The 20224-nt window shown below is 44.2% G+C and overlaps 1 protein-coding gene across 1 annotated transcript in view; it reads left to right on the top strand.

Moving 5' to 3' along the window:
- LOC126565697 (uncharacterized) overlaps positions 1–20224 on the top strand; it is a 341656-nt gene that overhangs the window by 68504 nt on the left and 252928 nt on the right. The gene's annotated exons all lie outside the window — the stretch shown is intronic.

The following is a 20224-nucleotide window of genomic DNA, read 5'->3' as shown; positions in this document are numbered from 1 at the left end:
GTTGTTGTCGGTGCAGACCATTTTCCTTTCATTGTTCCATTTATATTGTTTAAAAATCCCAAAATCTTACGAGATTCTGATACTACATCTTCTAGCGAATGAGACAATCTTTCAATCAAGTTGAAGTGTTCCCAAATTATTTTTTTGTAATGTCTTATGTCTTTGATGACATTCTGTGTGAAAAGTCATCTCCTAACTGTAGAGTGTCAAATTTAATGTCTTTCATTTGACGGTTCAAACCCCAAAACATTTGATCAATTATCTTAAATGTCAACACGTTCTCATTACTTTCAGTGAGCACGATTTCAACCAAAATTAATCATTTTCCTACACCCCTGAAACCTTTTAAATAATTTATTCATCTTCAGTCAATAATTATGTTTTTTTTTAACTTCACACATTCACATTCACCTCGGTACGTATGTGACTAGTCGCATAAATCGCATCTCGATACATCATCTACATACTTGACTTCGGCTCACCCTTTAGGTCACGATCGTGTGTCGTATACAACCGGTGGTACAAATTGCCTCTTTGGTCCTACCTTTTTACAACACCCACCCTGCATATTCCTCTACTGCTTACACACGCTCACCCTTATGGTGTGGTGACCTCTGAACGATCTCACCATTCATTCAACGGGTCGTTGATATCTCCCGTTTTGCCTCCAAAATGTATCGACCGATCGACGAGGCTCAAGCTGGATGCTGTTCTCGCCCGCTAAGCACTCGTTGGCGGCTTGTTGTCGTAAAGCTGTACCCTACTGATAGCGCTTGAAGCACGCGCATTTACAACCCGATCTCCGAGCTATTACACCGATTGCCATTTTGGTAAATGGCGGCATATCCTGCCCGGACGCTTGTGGCACAGCCGGACGAAGGTAAATCGCGACAATTTAAGTAAATTGTAGATAAATAGATTCTAATGAAGACATTACGATCGTGCGGGGAAATTTATGAAAATTTATAGATTCGATAAGCGTTTACATCGGCCAGGCATGTTATTGTCGGTTCGCCGATGCACATATGCACTTTCGCAAACTGCTACATTTGAATCTCGGCCGCCGGAGAACGGTGATCGCACCGATAGTGCATCCTTTCCGCTGCACACCAAGCCTCCCCTGCAACAACGCGAGTAATAATAACATAACCTCAAATATATTGATCATCATAAATTCAATAAACAAACGTGCGCTCGGGCACACAAAAAACACCAACGAGTCCGACGAATGCACGGGTGACGATGAGTGGCAGTGGTGGTTGCGGCTGTATCGAAGGGAAAACTCACCCGGAAAACATCGCTTCACATTCGAAAGGGATTTTGTTGTGGTGGTGGTGGTGGATTCGCGATTTTCGGATGATCGCTCAAGTGGCATGCAAATGGAAGCGCTGGTGAAGTAGACGAAGGCGTATGAAAATCACAGAATTGTCGATTGCCGTTTTGCATTCGGGAAACGGTTTCGCTTTAGCGCAAAACGCTTCATGGGACACGCTTGGTGTTTGGGTGCTGGGGTGCCCGTGCCCGAAAGGGTAAATAATGTCCAGAAATGGGGCAATAAATCTTGGAAGTGTGTTGTATAATAATACTTTTACACTCGATGCCGCCCGTATGCCGCCGATGACGCCGGCTACGATTTGCCTGCGAAACAGAGCGCCCTAAAGAAACGGTTCCCCAAGAGCTGGATTTGCACTTTCGGGGTACAACGAAGCACCGGCACTCGCCGATTGGCGGTTGTTTGTCCGTTTGCTGCTACAATGCCGGTGGGATGAAAGGCGAACGTGTGCATGGAGGCAACATAAATCTCGCCTCATATCCGTAATTTCCCCATTTCGTTGGAGGACCAGGACTGGTGGTGACTTCAATTCGTCTATTGAGGCGTCGAACAGCATAGAGAGAGCGAAAGATTTGGATTAAGTCTTCTACCGAGCTAGACATCAGCTCGGCGTGTGTGTGTGTGTGTGCGAGCACGTGAATGCGAGCTTGACTTTGCCGAAAGGAAGGCGAAAATGATAGCAAAATTTAGTAGTTGATTGTAAATTGACAAATATCACAATAAATCTTTGACGCTAGAGGCGCAGGTCACTGCATTACGTTCATGCACCGGGGTTCGTCGCTTTCGCAATGAGTCTTTTGAAACAATTTAATCAACCGAGCCACATACAGTGATGCAAAGCCGATCGAGCTGATTGAGGATGGGATGAGGAATTCAGACAACAGTGAGCTGCTCGTAAACTGGTCAACACAAGCCCGAGAATCGTCTGCCTGGGTTTTGTACAAGAAAGAAGCGATAAAAATAAAAATTAGACACATAATTTACATAGTCTCGCGCGCGGGCAGCATACGAGAGACAGAGGCACCAAACAACATTTTGGGTGATTACGAACGAAGTAACATTTACTTTATTACTCGGCGGGACATGAACGATTGGCGCTCATACAATTCGATTGCAAAACATCTTCCCGGGGTGTTCTGTTATCAACAGTGCCAAACGTAGTAAAACCGGCCAAAAAATACACCGCCACAAAGGCCGCTAATTTGGGGCGACAAAAAAGCGGTTAAAAATTTGTGAACCATCCCATCTCAGAGGTACCAAGCAGTGTTTTTTTTTTAAAGTTCGCTTTAAGCTGCGTTTAATGGTGTCTGAGCGGTTGCCGTAAATGTTGCTGGAAAATGCAGTTTGTCGCTGTGGTTTTGACCGTTTACCGTGGCATCTAATGATGCGTTTTTGAACTCATTTTTTCGAGCAAGTGAATGCAGTGCTTGCCGAGTGCAAGGAAGGATTGTGCCAGGTAGCGCTGCTGCCGACGACGACGACTGTTGTTGACGGCAGACAAATTTTGGGTACGCGTTTGAAGCGTCCGCAACGCAGACGTGTTGGCAGGAATTGCTTTAGAATGTTTTATGACCTACACATGATGATGCTGCGTGTTGTTTTTTTAATTATTGGTGTTAAGGATGTTATTGCGAGTTTGACTGATGATTTCCTAATATGGAATTGAGTGAGGTTGAGAGTTAAATTTTATGCTCCTGGGAATCTTCGCGCTGGCACATTGTGTTTTGCAGCAAGCAGGTTTATTTTATTTTATTAATTTGTAAAATAACAAACTGGTTGTCTGTCTGTTAAAGGTGTTCGGTTAATATAATTTAATGAGAGGGTGGTACGGTAAGTATAGCCAATGTTCAAGAAAATTAGAAATTTGGGAGATAACTTTTGCATGTATGGTCTTTATGCAGCCTGAGTTTTGTTGGTAAGGGCTTAGAAATGAAGTTGCAGTTGTCCATATTGAACTTGGACTTAATTGTTACACAAACATCTAAAAATTTCACTGCACGAATGCCTTCTATGTATGGATTTAAGATGTGGCCATGCATTACAAAACAAACCTACTTTACTTGATTTGTACGTATCTCTTCCCATCTTTAGAGACAATTTTTCAAAGAAACATTGCACTACGTTATAGGAAATAGATGAGCATGAGGAAATAGAACTGCATCCAAATTTGACTGAGGCACAGAGGCTGATAGAGCGACATATTTTCTTCTGACAAACATAGGCTTCTAGCATAGCTCTTCAAAGTGCAAACATGGATTTGGATATAAAGATGCTGGACTAAATTTTCTATACAATCAATATTCAACCACAACTTCCACCGTTTACAACTAGCCATCAGGGAACTAGAACGAATTCTCAAACGATGAAAAGTTGCAAGGTGCCAACACTGATTAATGAAAAACGGAAGAGCAAAACATACAACGCAGCGCCGCCCGGTTTCAAACTAAACGCCCGGTTGCATGGTTGAAGCTGCTGTGTAGGTTAATCGATCGGTCACGGGTGAGGAAACAAAATGCCCTTTACAATTACATTCTCAAACCATCCACCAAACAATAAATGCGATTGATGCGCGAAACCCCAAACGTATCCCGAGTAGAAACCAGCCAACTTAAGCTCGCTGAAGAACAAAACACAGCAGAGAAAACAAATGGAGCGTATTTAACATCGGTTAATGATGCGGAAAAAGGGCCAACTCGTGAGGTTTTCCTTCTTCTTTGGTACATCTTCACCATTTCACCGTTAAAGGTGCTATAAATCAGGAAGGAGATTGAAAACGGTTCTTCGGCGATGTCGTGCGCTGGCGAGTAGGAAGTGCTGCTCAATCACTCGATCATACTCCGTGACCGATTTTCGGATGGATGGATTACGTATTTTGGAGTTGGAAGATTTGCCACGATAGTAATAGGATGGAAGTGATGATGCACGGTAGCATTTAAAGTATAATTATTCCATTATCTTTAGCGAATACATTTCCACTTAGATCGAAGGAAAGAAATCTCCTAGTTTTTGCCACATTATCTGCCCAATCTAATCTGAAGCTGTATGTTGTAAATGAGTGAATATCAATTGAATTCGTTGGATTGTTAAACTGAGTTTAATCGAGATGCCAATCGCAGGGGAGAGAGAACAACATTTTTTCCACACCCTGTCCAGTCAACTGCAAATCCCATGAAACATCATAATCGTTTAGTAGTTTTGCCATGTTTTCCCCGGCATCCAGTTAATCGATTCTGCCGCTAGGCGCTTTGGAGGTAATTAGCAACTTAATACGAACAAATGCTGTATGTGCTGCGGTGTTTTTTTCCACCTTCCACCGACGATTAACATCCCGAAATCGTTCGTTCGTGCTGCTGCCGAGGCGTGTTAGCAAATTGTGTGCTAACGGGATCAACCAACAAACGAGATAGTACAAATCGGCAGCAATCGGCGGCAAAATTCGTGCGCGCAATAAAATGTTATGTCCCGTAAAAATCACCCATTCCCAGCTTGTGCTAGGTTGTGCACATGTGTGCTGCCGGTTTTTTTTTTGCAGACACACTAATACACCGAAGGCGATCGATTACCATTTTCTGGTGTGCAGATTGCCGGATTGCAGTGATTTGACGCAGTGCATATGCAGTAGCGCGCTTTGGTCAAATGATTTTCTTCTTTTGGGGGAAGGGGAGGAGAAGGCAAAGGGGAGCTCTCTGTTCATGGATTAGGCAACGAGCAGGGTTCAAATAAATTGAACCATAAATAAAATAAATGCAAATAAATAAACATTCCCACGCTGAGGGCGGATGTTGAAAGGCACCGTTCGCGGCATGGGGTGGCTCGTGAAAAGAGGGCCACGCGAATGGAATGGAAGGAAATCTCTTTTTTATGAGGCTTGTTTGAAAAGTGCGCGTGTGCGCGTCTTGATCAAGTTTGCGCGGGCGTTCGTTATGAGTTTTGCGAGTTGTAAACGATATAAACGCTACCACGGCCGGGAAACAAACCGCAAATCCCATACGGTCACGAGTAAGTTTTAGCGTTTTGTACAGCACTTTGGCAGTAAATTCTCAACAAAAACAAAAACAGGGAAGAAAGAGCCACGGAAAACATGCTATCGGTACTTCTAAAAGTACCTGCATTATTGCTACCGAGAGGGAAAAAAAAAGAAAATTGGCCCCGCGAATCGAGCCGGCAATCTTTGTGTGTGCGCGCTCGCGCGCTTCGCTTTAATCCTTGTGGCGGCTCGCTTAACTCGGTAATGTGAGCGTGCGATAAGCAAATGTTTTTCTCGACGATAGGTTAATAATCTTGAACAACTTCTGGTATGCTACCGTCTATGTGTGGAGAACGTAAACCTGGGAGCCTGCAATGAGAAAGAAAATAAAAACACGCAGTAAAGGCCAGTGTTAAAGAGCTACAAGGAAAAAGGGATTCGATGAGAAATGGAAATCGCGTAGCTCTTCAGTAGCAATCGCGAAACATTTTTTTCTTCTGTGCGTGTGTGTGTGCCCGTGTGTTCCTTCCACTGTCAAACAATGCACCTTTTTTCCCGAGTCCGTGCACTTGTGCATCGCAGGAACGAAACGGCCACAAGAGCCACACACAATCGAACGCATCTCGGATTGGAGAAGAGTGAGGCGCGTAAAAAAGCTTTTAAAAGCCTACGAAGCCGCCCAACCGTGGGGAGCATTATTGTATCTGGTAAGGAAAGGGAAACGGGATGTGGGGGGGGAGAATCCTCGTGGAACGGAAGCATCCGGCTTCCAGTCAGAGTGCAACCAGACCAGGGGACCATTGTTAATTCGCCGAGAATGGATTGAATATTGATTTTATCGGAAGCGGATCTCTTTGAAGGTTTTAACGAAGAATTCGATCCCGACCAGATCGGGGTGGGACTCTCGTGGGAGACTTTCGCGGATGTGTCGCAAAAAAAAGCAGTAGCGATGGAAGAATATGTTAAGAACCAAGAGCGGAGAAATCACGGAACATCGCGGGCTTTCAGGTGCGATAGATGACTTGAGGTTCGGTTTTTGCTTCAAACTTTTCGAATTGATTCTAGCTCTGCCACAGGTTTTGATGGTGGCTTGTTCAGTGTTCGATAGTGGTGGTCCATCCTGTAAGACTCTAAGTGCAGCAACGCAGTAATATGCATCCGAATGCGTTGATGTGTGGCATCCCATGTGAAGTTAAGCATGGGTTTTTTGTATGCTACGCGCAACTCTTTAACGTCCCCAAGATGTTTGGGGTAGGTTCCGCGATTTGTGGCGGTACCCTTTGGTGAGTGCCGTTTGATTGAAAATCGTTGATGCGTGTTCGGTGGTCTATACATTTGCGTAACGATCAAAGACAGACATCTGGGGAGAAGGAAGGAAGCAAGAATTTGAAACGAAAGCACAAGTAGTAAAACACATTTTGATTAAAGTATTGGGAAGAGCTGGACCGTACCCAGCAGGAAAGATTGAATCAAGCAAATGGAATCTCTTCTAAATCACCGGTTCAGGTTCGGTTGTCAACCTGCTGGAGTAGATCAGTTTTAATGCCCATAATTAGTCGGTTGTCAATCTCGATGCATTTGAGTGAAATAATAGCCTTGCAGGTTACGTACGCTTCGAGAAGCGGTTTGCGATGCAATTCTTGTGGTGAAGCACGCGTCTTCCTGGCACGCTTACGAGTGGTGAAAAATTTACTGACCATTCGTATACGAAGCATCAAGGGTGATCGATCGATCATCGATAAAGTCTAATTTAAATCCATTCACAATGCCCGGCCTGCGTACATCAGACGGGGAGACCAATTAGTCTCTGGAGGTTTGGAAGTAAATACGTAAAACTAGGTTACACAAGAGGACATTAGTTTTTTTGAGATTTAATCCCATCAGAGTTTCTAGCGCGCACGGTACAAAATATTCTCCATTAGCTTGAGGACAATGTATTTGATTTGTCCCGAAGAAAAAGCGGTAAAAGATGTACAATTTATGACCCTATTCTATTATAGTCAGGCATCATGTCAGCTATCATACATTCCGTTCCTGCTCGATTGCTGCGAAGATTAGCTATCCTTAAACAGCGATGAGAAATTATCGATATAGATAAAAAAGGTAGTTGCTTCCACCGAGCTTGCTGGAAGTATCACTTACCCTGGCTGCGGTACACACACACGCACAAATCCTCGGCCAGGGAGCATACGGAAAAATTGGTAGCAAATAATAAAAGCAATTTGTGATCGTGAATAAACCGGCTCAGTCATTGCTAGACCAGCGGACCACCTCTACAGCCCCCCCTGAACCTAAAGGCAGTGAAGCCTTTGCGGCGAAGCAATACCGTATACATAAATAATATCATTAAATTGAATGATTATTTATAATTTATTATTACAGGTATCGATTTCACGATTTATTTTCACCTTCCGTTCGTTCGCTCTGGAGGTTCGCAGGTCTCTAGCGCCGAGCACCCTACCCAACCCTTGGAGTCGCTCGCACATGTGTGTATGTTGAGTTTAGTGGCCGTGGTTTCATTTCTTTGATGGAGTGCAATCAGCATCCGCAAGGAATTAGATGGTATTAAAGGTATTAGGCAGTATTTTGCGCCAATGCTTTTGGCGATTGGTTTGAGCAGGGCTGCGATCGGTTTGCCACTGCTCGAGTTGAAAACTGTTACTTGATTAGCGTGCTCCTGGATGCGTGCGTGTGGAGCACGGAGAAGAAAAGAAAGATCATTATCGCTAATTCTAGCATATCGATGATTATGATTGCGATCGGATAAAAGTGAAAGGAGCTACTGCTGCACGGTTACGGTGGCACAAATCAATCGTATCCTTCTGGGCAGCCGTTCGATACAGAGAGTTGTAGTTTGTGTGGACTAATCTAATGAAACAGAGAAAAAAAAAATGCTGGTCGACCACACCGCGACACGCAAACTTGCTGCTATGCTAGTTGGCTTTAGGGCAATTGTTTGTTGCTGAAGATATGCTGTCTGTGAGGTTCGTTCCCTGCGTTTCGTCTGTCGTGGCGTGCAATGCAATTAGCTGCCCGGGGTAAGCTTGAATTTCGTTGGAATTCAAGCGTAATATAGCACACGAAGTTCTCGTGTTTTTTTTTGTTTGTTTCGAGGAAAACAGCTCAAGAACCAGAATGAGTAAGTAGCCCTCCGGGTGGCTTAAGAAAAACCGAAAAGGATTTTTAGGAATTTCTCAACTGCAACTCCCGTCCCGTACGAAGAACTTGCTCAGGGACATGTCCCGACCGATGTTAGGCCCGGGACATAATCATCCGGTGCGATGCGGGATGCGATGTTTGGGATGAATTTAAATATCACTTCGGTTGGGTAAAAATGCGAAGCACTGAGACACTGACGAAGAAGAACAGCAACGCCAGAAGAAGGCTTGCGGTATGCATTGCGTCCACGGGTAGCACGTGTTACACTTTCGGTTAAACCAAACACGAGCTGCCTGGCCGGTCCAGAGAGTCACGAATCTGGTGGCGCAGGGCCTTGATTATAGCCCTGGCGGAAGCGGACTTTAGTCGAGATTTAATGCTTGTTTAAGACAGGCTTCGGCTTCGGCCTCGCGGCTCGTTTACACTTCCTAAGAAAATCGTACGAACAGCTTGCGGGCGTTTACGAGTTGTTGTTTCGAGCGGGGGCCAAACGAGCCAAAGTTAGATACTGTTCGGCCGAGGCGCACCGACAACGCACCGACAACGGTCTCTTCTGGTGTGTAGGGTATTATTAGCGGGAAAAAGGGGGCATTTTGGATTTGTGAAAGAATTTTTCGACCCCTCCAGGGAGTTCTGAAGGGAGTAGTAGTAGAGATAGAGGAGTAGAAGAAACGTCAGATGCTGGAATGTTGTCCGTTGCTTTCAGTAGGAGGATGTAAGGTGTAAGGCACAACCTGCAAGGTGTGTTATTAATATACTACCGTTCTTGTTTATTTATGGTGACTTTCGAAAAGCACTTAGAGTTTTATATATTCTGCAAGAATTTTAAAGAAATAATTTATCTTGAGTTCATATCAGTTAATTCTAGGAAATATTGAGATTTGTTTTGGAAGTTAACAACTTTTCGATCAATTTGATAAGGCCTTAGAATGAACATCACAGAATGAACCACGAATGAACCATTTTACGAGAACAATCGATGATAATCTGGATGTCACTTACTCCAACTCATTTCATGACTAGTTGAATTCTTCAAAAGTGTTTAGTTTCTGAAAAAATTAATTAATTTTTGCTGCTGCAGAATACAGTCAATTTCATTTTGAAAATAAAAAAGCCAGCTGCATTTGTGGAAAATGTTATGACATTATGGCACTAATTATGGCTTCGTGGTCCTTCGGTTATTGTTCAATACAGAATGGTTTTTTCATCGATGTTCTTGCGACAAGCTGAACTTCGATCTGTAACAAACAAAGAAATAATTATTTTAAACAATAAAATGTTACGCATTGCAAAGCCCACCACATTCAGCAGCGCAACGAATAGTTTTGTGCACATAAAACATTTTATAGCATTCATTACAACAATGGCTGGACAGATGCCAGTACGGTCGGATGACAGAATAGTCACTCGCACGTACACGTACGCTCACGCTCGTAACAATTAGCAAACTGACAAATAGGGTTTTCCATGGTTTTATTCCCCACGGTACGGGCAGGTTGTCGGAACCTGGCCGCCAACATCGTAGGACGGCCAGGTTTTTGTGGGTTACCCATCGACTTTTGAACCAACTCCCGTCGTAAACGGTGTGCGCTTTGGCAACGGCATGTGAGAGAGTGTGGCACCCATAAATAGATGATTTAATGATTGTGCGCATACGCCGAGTACCAGGACCAGGGCTAGGAACGTTCCGATCGATCATTAGCTCGGTGCGAGCCAAGAACCATAAAAAACGCTCGGTACTCTGCACGGGTTCCTGATCCTTAATCATGTCCACCTGCAACGGTGAGGCAATCCTCAGTAAAAGGAGCAGGTGATTTTTTGTTGGAAGCAACACGTTAAACACGTGGGCAGGAAGAAGAGAGACAGAGAGAACCTCTAAATTGCACCTTCTGGTTTTCACTTTCCCGGGTACCAAGAGAGTATGTGTTTTGTTTCGTCTTAATTTTTTTTTTCGGTCGTTTCAGTGCGTTTCGAATGATTGAGTTCCGTTAGATGAAAACCACGGGGATTAGAGAGGTTTTAATTTCCATTAGAAAGGTGCAATCGGAGGGATGGATGATTTCCTGGAAAAAGGAATCGGCCGGTGCAACATGAGAGGTTGATCGATGCAAGTGTAACCTTAACCTCAATGCGCAAGGTGTGAATCAATCGATCTAGAATAGGATTTTAGAATACTTTTCTTTTATGTAAAATGCTGAATTCAACTATCATAGTTTCAAACCGAGGGCGGCCCGGTGGTTGAGGCAACAGCGGCGCCGCTGTATTCACATGACAGGACCTAGGTTCGATTCTCATTCGGGCCGCAGTGAGTACTGACTATCTAGATACGTGGCATCGATAAACCTAGTAAGCCATTCAACAGCCGACATTAGCTGGTAGGTCTTTAAGCCAAGAAAAAATGTTTAAAATTGAATGTTGGATTTGAATCATTTAGAGAAAGGAATAATAAAAAATGCTGATTTTAAACTAATGAATTAACTATTAAATTAAAACTGGTCCATTTTAAGCTCCTGCCGTGATGTTCCCAGTACTTACAAACCTAATTAACAGGCGGTACAACCGTTGAGGTCTAAAACTGCTGCATAAATCCTCGGTACATCTTTTGGTCTACCGATGCAAACAGACCCATCAATGCCATCTCTTTATCTTTACTATGCCTCTGCTGTCTATGTGGACGGCTTAAAAAACATTACAGGTTGAGTCGTCTGGTGTCATTCTCTTGACATAACCAGCCCCTCCTTGCAACTCGTATAGCTCGTCATTGTAGCGACTCATTGATTATCTTTCTACGCGGCTTAGAGAATTTCATTAGTTTTGGACAAAGTCCATGTCTCAGAGGTACACCTCTGCACTCACGTTAGCACTGGGACTATAAAGATTCTATACAGTCCCTGTTGTTTGTTGGTCCTCCCTTCACACTGCAGCACAGGGGTTCAAATCACTTCCGAACCAACTTCCGGCTCAAGCAATATTCGTCGTCTTTGTCCTGTTGTATTAGCAAATTGTTTATTGTTTATTAATTAATTCGTCCACCGAGAACGGTTTAACGAGGCAAACACGCTTGCAATGGCTAAGACGCTTTACAAGGATTTACAATAAACGCAGAGAACTTTTAAATTGGGACATAGACATCGTAAAATCAAACTGACACGAACATTGATTGAAACGCCTAATCATGGCCTTAGTTTTAGTGGTAGTATTAGTAAATCTAGCAAGCCAAAAGAAATGTCAAGCCTAGAAGAAGAGACTGTACCAACTTCGTCCATCGCGACAGGTGTTTCAAGTGGAGGAGTTTTCCTACGCCCTGGTGTAGTAGCAACCACCGGTAGGTGAAGCTTGTGAAGGCTCGCTAAATGCTTTGGTAAGCTTCTGCTACAGAGGAGAGCCTCAAACTAATTATGTAAATTTCATCAACGTATCCCGGGAATGTCTCTATCCCCGAGTCTCGGATGGCTCCTTCTAGCGTCAGGTTGCAGAGGAGAAACGCGATTTCAAAAAGGGAAATGAATTTGGGATATTTATCTGTTTAGTGAACTGAATCTTATTTGAGTCATTCGATTGAGCTCATATTATAAACTATTTGCAGCATTTTGAGTTCTGCGCATAATTTCTTTAGTAGTTATGCAATTCATCTTCCTCCCCTAATAATATTACAGAAAATAAATTAGTCCCAAGTGTTAAACAACATACGAACAGAAAATGCAACATCTGCAATATCTTTGAAAGCTTCCTTCAAGCAACGTACAAAGAATTCAAACCATAGTTCAAAATTAGCTTCGCCTAAGGGTGTCGAAAAGCGAACCGGGTGCTCTCGAGACATGTTTCCATTAGCGCATAGTTGCGTCTGCAATTTGGAGATTGTTTTCCTAAGCTTCGGGTATGCATTCCAGCCCAATCGGTGTTGTCACGCAATGCCAAAATAATTCTTCTTGCTGCTCTCTACGCCCAGTTAGAGTCAAAATGTTACTTGCCTGCTCCCATTTCGTATCGTTAATGATCGATTCGGAAGTTGTTTTGTTTTTGTTGCTCCCAGTGATGAGTGTACGTTAATGATGAATTTGCGTTTGTTGGTGATTTTCGTTTCCTCCGTTTGGGGCGTATGATGTGTTGGGGTAAAAAAACCCTGGTCGCATCTTGAAGCTCGGCTTCCAAACCGGCGTACAATATTAAATCGTTCGCTCGTGCGCATGGTTTTCGAATGGATCCGGCTGGCCGTACCAAATGGTGCACTGTCGGTTATGCTAAAGGCACATCACGATCAGGGCACGCACTGTGATCGGTACGGTTACTGGTACCAAATGCGCGTAAACGATCGGTTTTAGAACGAAACTCGGCGGGAGCAGTCCACAGTACCGGTAGCACAAGGGCAAAGTGGAAACAGGCCAGAAAAAAAACCTGCATTTGCATGATGCACATTGAAACGTTTGAATTTCGTGCTGCACTGGATCGTCGTCACCGGTGGAAAACCGGTGCCGGGGAGCGAAAATTGCCGGTTTTGCAAATTACAAAATCGTGATTAGCGCACAAGCCGAGCGCACGATCGACAAAGTGTGATCGACCGAGAAAAAGGTCTATTAAAAGGGGCTGGATTGGCGCTGGTGAATCGTGAGCAGGGCGAATGCAGTCAGAAGAATCGAACGCAGACAGAACACTTTGAAGAATGACATGCAAAGTGTATGGGTGCGTGTGTGTGCCGGCAAAAGAAGAAGATTTTCGCTCGCCAACCCGCCAACCGGTCAGCTGACAACACGCTCGAGACGCGTAATACGTCCACATGGCGTAATACAAGTGGCACTGTCACATTTCAATTCATAATCTGTCCGTCCACGGAGCCTCGAGCCACCGAAACGTGCGACAGCAACGCTTGACCCATCTTGCGTTCCCTTAGTTCACCGGTGGAACCGCTTATCGGTAGGGTAGGGTTTGTTGTGTTTTATTTTTCTCTTCTGTTTCCTACCACAGTTATGTCTCGTCTTCTGATGTCCGAAACGCGATCGCGAAAACCAACGCAAAGAGCGCACCATAAAGCTGGACGAACGTCAATGGCAAAAACGATGGGGCGATTGCGATCGTCCAAACAGCAGAACAACGTCTCGGGACGGCGAACCCAAATACTAGTCTCTGGTCTGGTCCGGAGCGATTGGGGCTCGAAACATGGCACGAAGATGTTTATTATAATAAAACATTAGGGACTAAAATGTACGCGACGCGACGCGCGGTCATTTAATCGGAATCAATTTTATGTAAATCATTGGTTCGCGTCAGACGGCCAAGTGGACGATCGGCGGGTAGTGTACTGATGGAAGGTGGGCGAGGTGCGGCACGGTGATGCTAAGACGTCGGGTGGACGAAGGTTGAGCTTTTGCTACTGTTTTCGTGGTTGACCGGCGAGATAGATGGACAGTGGTTCCATCAGAGTCTGTGTTTTGAGCCAAGCTGAATTGGAAATGGTTCATGAAGTCAGCGTGACTAGAAAGTTTGATGTAGTCTTAAAAGAGAGTTTAAAAAAAAACTAAAAATTTTCTTAAATAAAGAAAAATATTTGATCAAATATATTTTCAATAACGTTTGCATGATTTATGGTATCAGTTAAACAAGAATTACATATTTGCAGAAGATTCATAATGGCCATTTTGTTAAAATAATTTTTATAATTTAATGAATTTAACGAGCTAAAGATAATGAACAATATGGGCCACACGAATTTTCCATAATTTTTTTCTCTTACACTTTGTTAGAGCATCTTTTTCATCCGTTTTTAATTTACAACCTAAATACGCCCTTGGAGTGCAAATAAATTGATTCTGCCCTTAGTGCTATCATGTCATTCCGAGACTTTAAAAATATAAAGAGTTATGAATGAAGTTCACATCTAGACGACGGTTCGCTGAAAGATTTTTGGTGTTCAAAACTGATCATCGGGGCATGTGCAAGCATGTAACTAAACTAGACACTAACGATTACCTTATGAAATAATCACATCGTTCATTTTATGGACCATCCGCACAGCAAACACCTACATGCTATGTGACGCTGTACGTGTCTCTCTGCTAGAAAGCCTCACAGGAAAGGATTTGGATATATCCCCCCGGTTTTTTTTCCCTTCCACCAGGATCCATTTAGACAATGTATGTGCATAAATTTACCATACATTAATGTTGTACAAACTGATTTGATGAATTTCTCATCGCGTCCAATGCGAGAAAGCGTTGTTCCGAGTGTCCTCCGAGCGCTTTGAAAGCCCCCGTTAGGTAAACCGGAGTGGTTTCGTTCACTAATAGAGCAGAAAAGGCTTTTGGAAGATTCGATCGATCGAGCAAAGCGCACGCAAGGAATCTCGGTGAGACGATCTTTTTGCGTCTATGACCGAGTCTGGTCTGGCCGTAGCAATGGTGCTGGGTCTGTAGTGGCTACTGTTAGAGTTGGCCGATCAAAACCGATCCCTCCCCCTTCATTTCGGGGTTTTCTGATTTCGGTAACATCATCGAAAGCGGAGAAAAAAAAGATCCATTAGTGGAAACGCTAGCGCTAGCTCGGGCCGGTGTGTGTCGGTACAAGTGTGCCACCCCAAGAGTTCGCTGAGATACGGCGTCGGCTTTCCCATCAGAAGCAGGCGCTAGCCTAACTATAACATTAATTTTAAATAGATTGAAAAAGATTTATGTCTACCAGATCGTTATCTAGGCTAGGGATGTAGCTGCATGTACCGAAGAGGAGATGCTCAACATGGCTTTCCTCTGTCGGTCCCCCTTTCATTCTCTTGCCTCTAAACGGGACAGGAGTAAAAACATTGTCTCTAACGATGGTTACGATGATCGGGAGATTTCGTTTAGCGTGTGTGTTGCTACTGGCGGTGGTGGTCTACTGCAGACCCTGTTGGGGACCCGCTCGAAAGGAGTGGAGGCGAGTGTGCGTGTGTGAGGTGTAGTAAACATGTCCATCTAATAACCACAGCCCACCCATGATCTGCTTCCCAGCTGTCCATTTGATGGTCTGGTTTTGATGTGGTCATCCTGTTCATCACGAATGTTCATCGAAGTACTGGGAGAAAGGCTGGCATTTGGCAAATGCTCCGGTACGCTGTTGTTCTGAAACAGAAGTAAAGAAGAAACAAATAAGCAGGGGCAAACAACAAAAAAACTGTAATCCGCGTGCAAGAAAAATTGTTTAATCATGGCGGATTATGGATTTTTTTTTTTTTTTTTATTCATAAGGGACGGCCAGGCCGTATTGCTACGGATTATGGAATTAATATTGATACAATAAAGACAGCAAAAAGAGCTCCCAATCATTTATTCTTGCTCCTATAAGCAATCAATTTTTTTTTGTTTTGGGTGTGCCATGGAATTAAATTGTGCATTTTTATAAGGACTATAACTTTTGGGGAGCTTTATTTCAGTCTCGACAGCTGTCTGAGTGGCTCTGTCTTGCAATGCGAAAGGATAAATCATGAACTGGTAGCAATGGTTATATTTTGCACAGAAGCAATATTTTAAATACGCTTTCGAGGTCAAGGATTTGAATAAATGCTACACACGCACACATACAGTCCGAAGGATAATCAAGCAGTGTAAGAACAAAAGCACCAACCGGTGCATAATCGGTCAAGTACGGGTGCAGCACGATCGATCGAACCATACGTACGTCAATCATTGATTGTGTGAATCGCCAACTGAAGATGGGGTTGCTTCCCAGGGCCTGGTGAGCCGATCGCGGTCGATCGAATTGAATGAATTTTGTATAAATAATAAACATCCGGTGTTGGATGGATGGATGGAAAACAGGGAAACTTCGAAGACACTCGACTGCAGAACACACAACCCCATTGAATGTTTGCAAGGCCACACCATTCAAGCTCACTGTTCCCAAACGTTTCATCCGGACGAGAATGAATGAAGCTGCTGCCTTGCACCGGCAAGTTGGTGGACGAGGATATTCGCTTAAAAATGTTCGCTGCACCGGATGCAACTTGGCGTGGAGCCGACCAAAGAAACCATGACACATGAAATTGACAGCCTTTTAATATTTCGAGTCGTATTTTATTGCGTTTAATTTCTTGATTTCGCGCGGCACGATGATCAGCTTTTCCGAGGTTCGGTTTTTGTTCAAAACGATCGTGAGCGAGGATCGGTCTTTTATTTTTCTTCTTTTTTCCCCAATACCTGGAACTGTTCCGGTGGATGGGCAGCTTGGTACTGTTGTGATTCACTGAAAAGGAAGCCTTGTTGGGAACTATCGGCGAAAACGGCGGAACGTCGAACCTGCCATGTTTTCCGTCAAGCACAGTCGTGCCTGGTGATATGGAGTGATGTGTGATCGGGTTATGCTCCGGACTGTATTCAGGTGAACAGTTTGAGGTAGAACAAGAAGAATAAGAACCTACAAAAAAAACTGCAGCAAAAAAAGACAAAATAAGCCTCCGAGCGGGATGCACAGTTCGTCTGCACAACTCATCGTGGCAACTTGCACCCCGGAGATGGATGGATGGATCATTGTTTTTCCTTCCCAAGCGTGGAGCTCTGCTCTTTTTTTTTTCGGGGTGAAAATCGATGGTGGCGTCAGCAGCAACGAAATCACCAGTCAAACTCGCGAAAGATCGAGCGCACCGGCGACCGGCCGAATGCTCCCTGACAGGTCGGGTGAAGAATGAAAACGTTCGCAGTTTTGACAGCAATTCACTGACACCTCGCGCTGGCGTGGTGACGTGCTGACGGGCAGGGTCGGCCGCCCGTTTACCGTGTCGACCGAGGCGCGGGCACAAGTTGAATTGAGTGATAAAAGTCAAACGCTCGCAATTGTTTGAAATGAGCGGTTGAGGTTGACATGTTTCTGAGCGCCGTCTGCAAGTCTTAAAAAGGTCGCACTGCTGCTGCAGTTGTTTGTTAAGTAACTCGCCGGAAGTTGCACTGTATCAGGGTGGGGGGGATTGGGATGGTGTGGTTTTGCATAGTAGGAGGCTTTGATTTACATTGTCCGTGTATGGTAATGAAGATAGGTTACGATATAAAATTCATATCACCGATCAACAATGTTGATGGAACTGATTATTTATTCACTTCCATCGGGAAGATGGAATATGGGCTGAGAGGAATGAATATGGCATTTAGACGTTTATGTAACTTTCTCGCATAGCAGGTTTTGTATGAAGCAATGCATTGTATTTATCAATGAATATCGTAATAAAACTTAAATTATTTTTAAGGTATTACTGATTTTTTTATGTATTGGATTTATTACTTATTGAAACCATTGCTTAGGTGTTTAATTACCTCTTTGATGATTAGGTGTCTAGCCAGATGAAGCCCTTGCGAGATGATAACCTTTCCAATACGACGTAGTTAAAAATTCTTAAAAGGCTGGACTCTTCTGTCGAGAAAGTCTTTTACTAAGTAGTCGCTACTACGAAAAAGTCTCTTTGATTACAAAGCTTCTTAGCTTGGTAGACAAAGCAAGGGAGGTCAAGTATCTTCTATATTCGAAAGAGAACCACCAACCATTAAGGCAGACGGTTGGGGGATCAGGTTCTCTTCGAATATGAGACTCAGCATGACATCTGGTTGTTGTAGGGTACGGCGCGGCCCAGTAGTAGATACGGTAGCGGGGATGGTTTTCACATGGCAGGACCAGGGTTAAGATCCCATCCGGACCGTTCCCCTGTAGTGGGAACTATTTAACTACGCGGTATTTGCGAGTCTAGTAAGCACTTTGATGGCTTGCGAGATCTAGTAGCTCGTAAAGTTAAGAAGAGAAAAGAGAGAGAGAGAGAGAGAGAGAGAGAGAGAGAGAGAGTGAGGGAACTTGAGCATGGAAGCCTTTATTGCAAGCGCCCTTAGTAGTAACCTTGTGCGACGAGGCCCGAAATTCGTACTAAGTGGCCCTGTAACGCAAGCAAAAATAAATACAAAAAGGTCCTTTTAACCAAAGCTTATCCTGGCAGTAACTGTCGACGAATTCCTTATCCAAACGAATCCAAAGGGACAGGGACTCGAATCGAAAGGGACAGTAGTCGTCCCTTTGGATGAAGAAGTTCTTGGGAAGAAAAGACCTCGTAGACTTCGTTCCCCATGATAAGTAGATCTTTGGACGACATGGACATTTGGAGGTGCTCATGATGGCGGAATCAGCTGGACAATGAGATTGTTTGTGTCTTTGAGATGAGATTTTTTATTTTTTTTATAATTGATTATGACGGTCCAGTGCCGTGTTATCGTTTGAGCAGAGATGTTACTAAAAAAATTGTATGACTTTTTTATTCAATTATCAATATGTTAAACTTTATTCAATAAAATCGTTAGATCTTCTGTATTATTATTTATTTAAATGTCAATTACTTTTGACGAATCCTAGAAGTTAGGTTTTTTCAACAAAATACTAAATTTATTTTAGTTAAACTTTACACTGTTCATCCTTTAACGGTCAGGTTGAGCACTTCTTAATCCTCTTTGAAGCTCGAATGTAGCTTATGTGCCCGATCGATCGTCTGTGAAGCGTAATACGAATCGGATCAATGAAAACGGATCCATCCCACCATTCCGGACGATTGGGTCCAATATGCGGTGATTTAACCAATCAGCGCACGCTACCCAAGGTGACCGCTCCCACTGGGTTCCGAGATCTCGCGAGACGATCGTGCGACGCACACCAACACGCAGCATCGCGCGAGAGCATGTTGGTCACGAACTCGCGCTCAACGGCACCGTTGGGGCAACCAAAACAGCATAAGAAAAGCTTTCGAAGGAAGCTTTCAAGAGCATAAGAAACGATCGGATCTTAAAGACGGGTAGCGTTTCAGTGTGTGTGCGGGTCTCGAGTTTACCACGAGCTCTGATGTAGGGGAAGCTTTATTTTGTTTTGTGTTTCTTTTACCTCTTCTTGGACTCAGTGCGCTTCTTGCATCAAAGGGAGGAGACAGAAAAGGCAGCGCAAAGAAGAGGAGACAACTAAAGCATAAACCGCGGCAGCAAGCAAAGACAAACTAGCCTGTGAAGAAAGCAATGAAGAAGTCGTTGTGTTCTGTGGGTTCTCCTTTACATGTTGCTCTCGCGTTGGGCTCCCATGTGTGAAGCCTCTTCCCAAGGAAGAGAAGGAGTAGAATGTGAAGAAAACGGAGCAAAACTTCAGCAGCAGCAGCACCTTACTCGATTCTTCGACCCTTCTCGAGCACGCTACCGGCGCTGTGCGCGCGGCAGGTTGGCGATCGCAGCAGCAGGTTTTCGTGCGGCGAGCTTCGGGTTCGCTCTGTATCTCTGTATGTGTCCGTTTGGTATGCGCAACATCATGCGCAACTGCCGCGCTGCTACAGTTAAGGTGAGCTTTATGAGCCTGCGGCCGATCGGTGCGGAAGCGTGAGCGAACGAGACCGCATTCGAGCGAGCCTGAACGCTGGAACGGGATGCGGCGATCGCCGGTGTGTGTGCTGCTCGATCGAATGCTGCCGTTACCGGGAAGGTCACGGGCAGATCGCGACGATCTCCGGTGGCCAGTATTTGTGCACACGTCGTCGAAGCGGGTCGAACTTCTCGGACCCAGCAACATATTTCCGTTAGTGCGGAAAGGTTCGTCGCTTAAGTCTTTCGTATCGGGTAGGGCCGGAGAAAAGAATTGCGTGTGTTTTGATTTGTTTTTCTTCGGCAATCAAGCTGAATGCATAGACTGATGAAGTGTTCTAAAGGGAAAGTATAAACAAAGGAGGCTGCTAGTTTTGTGCTAAGAGCGCTAAGAAGTAACGATGGTGACTGACTCAGATTTCAAGCTTTATTAAGCCG

Source organism: Anopheles maculipalpis, chromosome 3RL (genome assembly GCF_943734695.1).
Source record: "Anopheles maculipalpis chromosome 3RL, idAnoMacuDA_375_x, whole genome shotgun sequence".
NCBI classification, from domain to species: Eukaryota; Metazoa; Arthropoda; class Insecta; order Diptera; family Culicidae; genus Anopheles; species Anopheles maculipalpis.
The sequence above is the reverse complement of the archived record's forward strand: the minus strand, read 5'-3'. Positions and strand labels throughout refer to the sequence as shown.